The sequence below is a fragment of the Cynocephalus volans genome, chromosome 13 (assembly GCF_027409185.1).
Source record: "Cynocephalus volans isolate mCynVol1 chromosome 13, mCynVol1.pri, whole genome shotgun sequence".
Taxonomy (NCBI): Eukaryota; Metazoa; Chordata; class Mammalia; order Dermoptera; family Cynocephalidae; genus Cynocephalus; species Cynocephalus volans.
Window position 1 is genome coordinate 95,211,676 of NC_084472.1, and position 6,000 is coordinate 95,217,675.

Here is a 6,000-nt window from a genome sequence, read left to right on the forward strand (position 1 = left end):
AGATGACAGCTAGATACCCACAGCCAAGGCAAGAAAGGCCCTAACAAAACAATCTTTATCTTCTAATTATGATCAACATACCAACCCACATAACATCTTTGTGTCCACACAGAAGTAAAATAAATAAAAAGTGTGCTTTATTACTTGACTTTTTGAAGAGACAAACATCTGTTTTTAAGTGGAATAAATCCACTTATCTTAAAATCTAACAAAAATATCCCACAAAAGAGCAAAAAGTAGAAATATAAAATGGGAGCATCTTAATTAATGATAGCATCATTCAGCATCCCTGGTGACATTAAGTTCTGTACACTGTGATCACTATGTCTTCCTAGAAGGAAGGGAGTTTTGATGGTGTAAACAGCACTGATTAGATATAATTGTATGAAGAGTTAGGGAGTCTTGATCAAGCCAGAATGGGTTAAGGAAAGCAGAGAATTTTCCCCACAACTATGGGAAAAACTAGCAAGAATAGACAAGGGACATAAAAGTTCTTTGTTGTGTATTGTTCACCAAATATTCTAAAAATGAATACAACATAGTCAGGGCTTTTTTTCCTTTTAACTCCTGGAAGAACAGTCCAAGAATGTTCTCACACCAGTTGCCTCAATGCTGAATCGCAGGCTAGGCTCAGTTCTGAAGAGAGGTGCCAGCATGCAGCAGCACTAGAATGGGTGTGTAGGTGTAGTTTCCATTTTTCATTTCATTTTATATATATTTATATTTATTTTCATTTAAGGGATAAGACACAAAATTAAATACATGACATTTGTAGCACTGGGACGCTCTAGCTTCAAGATTCAGTCTTGGATGTATAAAGTCCTGTGTCAAGAAACCACAAGATTTTCAACAATGTGTCATATCCATACATACCCAGAAAAACAGGAAACTGCAGATCTCTCTGAGATCCAAACTAAAAGTCTACATAAGAACAGAAGAGACATAACCCACATTTTCAAAGCCTTTTAAACAAAAGCCACATTAACTCAAATCTTTTCTTAAGTCAATGCTAATTATACTTACCAATGAGGTCATAATGGTGGCAGCAGCCCTCAGAAATAAAGTTCAAAAGAGTCCATAAGCAGTGAAAAGCAACAGTGTACTGCTTGCTTCCACAGATTAATAGATAACAATTATGTTTACTAAGTAGGACAAAAAAAAAATTAATAGGTGAATCATGCTATGATTATCTTAACTAGTTGGAGCCTGATGGAAATGTATCCCCAGTTGGTTTGATTTTATCGATGGCATCTACATTTCCACAGCCACAGACACCACTTATAAAACAACAGCCAGAAAGGCAAGTAAAAGGAAGTATGAAAGGAATCAGGACAAATTTGTCACTACCAGTGAAACAAGAATGCCAAGCACATATGCTTTTGATGATGAAATAGTAGCAATGTCTTCATATATTGGAAAGAGGGTAGAGCCGGCCCCGTGGCTCACTCGGGAGAGTGCGGCGCTCGTAGGGCCGAGGCCAAAGGTTTGGATCCTATATAGGGATGGCCGGTGCGCTCACTGGGGGACGACACCAAGCCGAGGGTTGCCACCAAGCTGAGGGTTGCAATCCCCTTACTGGTCTATTCATTACTTGCTTTCCAGTGCAGACAGTACTGAAGTCATCTGTTTAAAGGTTTTTTTTTATATACAGTTAAAACAACAAAAAACAACCTTTAAAATCCATTAATGGAGAGTTTCCCAAACATAAATATAATTATAGAATCCCTCCAAAATCAGAACTACATATTATTCTTTTGGTTGTCTAGTGCCTGGTACACAGTAGGGACTACATAAGTTTTCAGTGAAGGAATAAAAATACATTTGAAGACAGACAAAACATCTTCCCTCAAATTGCTGAAATCAGTGGCATTCACTGAACAACAAAGACATATTTAGCATGTGTTGTGTTGTGTGATAGATACTGTGTTAAGCACTATAATGAAAATAGAAGACAATGAAAAGGACAATTTCATTAGTTTTATGTTGTTGGAAGCTATATCTATACAGCTTGGAATATCATTTGTTTTATGTTGTTGGAGGCTATATCTACATGGCTTTGAACATCCAGATTAAAGGTTTAGAAATGAGTTAATAACCACTTAGCTTTTCAGAATCATTAAGACAAGTGGTATCCCATCAGTGAAATCTTACAGTTAACTGAGTTTTTCAGGATTCAGCTGGATGAGAACACATTCAAATGATGCACACAGTACTGAACCTGTGAATACTGAGAAATATATACAACTAAAAATTTTGCTTCTGTTCTAAATGTTTGGCATCCACTAAATGGTCTATAAGAAGCCAGTCTTTAAAATCAGTGTTCATATCATGTTTGGGGAAATAATAAAGCAAAGAGCAACATGAGAGTGTTTTCAATATTCTGTTCTGAAAGTCAGTCACTGAAAGACACCAGAATAAAACCAGCAGATGGCTCTGAACACAGAAAGGGTGGGGGGGGGGAGGGAGAGAGGGAGAGGGGAGGGAGAAGGGAAGGAGAGAGAGGGAGAGAGACAGAGAGAGAGAGAGAGATCCAGTATAACAAAACAGGAGAAGACAGAAACTAGGCTAAATAGAGAAGTTGCCAGGGAAAAACCCATCTGAAAAGCAGGGCTGAAAAGAGAAGAAACGGGCACAGACGAGGACGCCCTGTCTCACCAGAAGAGCCGGGAGAAACATCCATGACTTAAGCTAGGAGGTAGGAGAACAGAACAAAAGTGCATCACCTAGAACGCAGATGAGGCACTTTATCGTGCAAAGGTGAGCATGTGGGAAGCCAGAAACATGAACTTTAAAATTCTTCAGACACAAGTTCAAATAGCAAAAATATATGGGAATACAAGATGAAAAACTCCAGAGTTTTCTCAAACTTTTTGAACTTACCACAGCTACCGTGTCTCCTCTCCTAGCTTCTATTCTCCTTCACAGACTCCTAACTCTAAGTCCAGTGATAATGACTAGAGACCCAGGAATCAAAAGGGCTATGGCGTGGTAAAGAGCCCAAGGATTCTGCAAACTGAATCCCTGCAGATACCACAGAGCTTGACTCTGGTCTCCAAGGCCACGACACACCATAGAAGACTAAACCAAGGCACAGTCTGCACACAAAGTGAGGGGCCAGGGAGAAAATGAAAAATCATAATAAATAACGTGGCCTCTCAGATTCAATCCAGTGTAGCTAATAGCAACTTTTTGGGAAAGGGAGAAAAAAATTTGTATGTTCTGCACTGAGATAATTTCATGCTAAGCTTCAGTGGCATTTAAAAGAAAAAAGGATGTAATATTACAAAGCAACCATAAAAAAGTATATTAAGATAGAATATTCTTATCGTGCACATCTCCTAAATTAAGACAACGAACACATAATGTTTCACTTTCCTGAGGAGATAACTATTATTAAGGCTGAGGGGGCAAAGAGAAGACAGAAGTTTAAAAGCTGGCTCAGGCAAGATGAAAAAGTATCAAAATCAGAGGCCACACAGTTCACATCCCCGGCACTGGACAGGATTCAGATAGTTCTTTTTGAATAAGATCTGACCATATCTCCTCATTAAAGAAATGTGTTTCTATACAAACGTCCAGATAAATTTCATTACCAGTCCAAAATTGGTCACCTAAAAGCTTTGTTATACAGTTTTGCATAAATGTTTGAAAGTTTGAACAGGATGAACATTTTTACTCCTGAAATCTAACCAGTATTTCCACTTCGATGCCGTACATGACTTTGTAACTTTTGTTGAGTGTATTTCTTTTAAATAATTTTAAGAGACGATCTCTGAATACCTTACTCCATAGCTTCTGTGTCCGCGGGAAAAGAAGGTGGATAGTTCTGTGGACGAACGTGAACTCGGGGTGCTGAGCACTGAGGTTCCCTAAGCATCAAGAACGGCATTCCGAGTTCAAGGCTGAGGACTTCATGAAACGGCCCTCAACGATACAGCTCAACTCAAGCCGGTTCTAGACGGCACACATTTACTTTACTCAGTACAGATACCCAACACAAACACCACGACGGCCACTTGACCTGTCCTCCCAGGTTCCCTAGGTAAACCCAGAACGCCCAGGGAGCGGAGGGCGACTCCAGGCTCCCCTCAGCGTGCAGGGCGGGGAGCTCGGCCTGCCTTCCCGGAGAGGGGTGCCCAGGACCCCGCGGGATCGCCGAGCCAAGCCCGGTCCCAGCTCCCGCGACCCGCTCGGACCCTGACGCCTCGGGGCACAACCGGCTGCCCGAGGGCGGGGCGCAGCACGGAGCGCAGCCCTGAGAGCGAGGGCCCGCGGCCACAGCCCCTGCCCACAGCCCCGAGGTCGCTGGGGTGCAACCGCCGGCGCCCCCGCCCCACTCGTTCAGGCTGCTCCTCGCCTGAGGCCCTTCCTTGGGGCCGGACACTCGACAACTTACTAGGGCGGCGCCAGGGCCGCGCCGAGGGTACGGCGGGGGGCGAGCGGCTGGAGCGTGTCGGGGTCCCGAGGCAAGAGGAGGCCGGAGAAGCGGCCGCCGCCTCGCTGGTCCGCGGAAAGAGACGCTCCCGGCCGCCGCGCCGCAGAAGGCGGGATGGGCACGTGGGCGCCCCTCCGGGTAGCCGCGCCGAGGGCGGGGCGGGGCGGGGCCAGCTCCTCCCCCCCACGGGCCCCGCCCCCACGCTCCCCACCCCCACCCGGGCCCCGCCCCGCCCCGCCCCCGCCTCCGTCCTCCCTCCGCCCGGCGGGTCCCCGCGGCGCTGCCCCGGTCTTTGGGTAGGCGGCGCCCGGCCGCTGCGCCGCCGGGTTTGTCTCGGGGCCGGCGGGTGGGCGCGGGCCTGGGGAGCCGGGCTCCGCAGGAGGAAGAATTGTCGCTTCACTCTGAGGACCCGACCTCGGGCGCAGTTCCGAATCTTCTCCCAAGACGAGTTCTTTTAAGGGCAGGGGGGAAGGCGGTTGTCCCGCGTTTCCTTTTCATTATGAGAATTTGGAAATAAGAAAAGAAAAATAATAAAATATAATAATAATGACAAATAGAAGTCCAGATGGGTGTACTTGGCCAAATAGTAAAACTTCCACCAATAAAAAACATAAAAGAGTGTAGATAACGAGAGGTTTCTGTTTTGAAAACTCCAGGAATGTGAATAGTCACGATTATTTGGGGGTGGGTTTGTAAGAAAATGACACTTGCTGTTTGTAAGAGAGCAGGAGCAGAAGTTACACACGCAACGTTTCTCATACTGTGCCGTTTAGGAGTCTCTGATAAGATTAACGTCAGAACGTGAAAGATCTGCGTTATTTTGCTTAAAATTGTGGTAACGTCTCTTTATTTATCTGCTAATATTAACTTGGGCAGAGTGCCAGATTCATACTGCTGCGGCACCTATACATCTTTAATGTGATGTTCTAAATCATTCTTAACTTCCTTGAGATATGTTTTCCCAAGAGAATCTAATCAATGCTATGGGGCTTCAATCCAGAAAATGGTACATGCACAAAATCTCAATGACTGTTCACAGAGTTTGTGTACCTCATGTAGACATCCATGATCCCATTAAGGAATTTGAGGTCTAGAGCTGGCGGGTTAGCTCAGTTGGTTAGAGTGTGGTGCTAATAAGGTCCAGGGTTCCATTCCTGCACCAGCCAGAGGCCAGGGGGGGGGGGGAAAAAGGAGGTCTAAATAGCACAGACTGAAGGGTACAAAACTATGCTATTTACCCAAAGTAAATCATTGTGCCCCACAAATATGTACAAGTAAATGTTAAAAATTTTTTATTAAAAATAAATAAGTAGCCATTTGCAACAACATGGATGGACCTCGAGAGAATTATATTAAGTGAAACGAGTCAGGCACAGAAAGAGAAATACCACATGTTCTCACTTATTGGTGGGAGCTAAAAATTAATATATAAATTCACACACACACACACACACACACACACACACACACACACACACAAAACCAGGGGGGGGGAAGAAGATATAACAACCACAATTACTTGAAGTTGATACGACAAGCAAACAGAAAGGACATTGTTTGGGGGG

The 6,000-nt window shown here is 44.4% G+C and overlaps 1 protein-coding gene across 1 annotated transcript in view; it reads right to left on the reverse strand.

Moving 5' to 3' along the window:
* The window catches only part of SLC7A2 (solute carrier family 7 member 2), a 65,965-nt gene extending 61,442 nt beyond the window's left edge, over positions 1 to 4,523 (reverse strand). The window contains exon 1 of the mRNA XM_063076836.1: positions 4,397 to 4,523. The gene's annotated coding sequence lies outside the window, so the exon portion shown is untranslated. The remainder of the gene's footprint in view (positions 1 to 4,396) is intronic.
* Between the last annotated feature and the right edge of the window lie 1,477 nt (positions 4,524 to 6,000).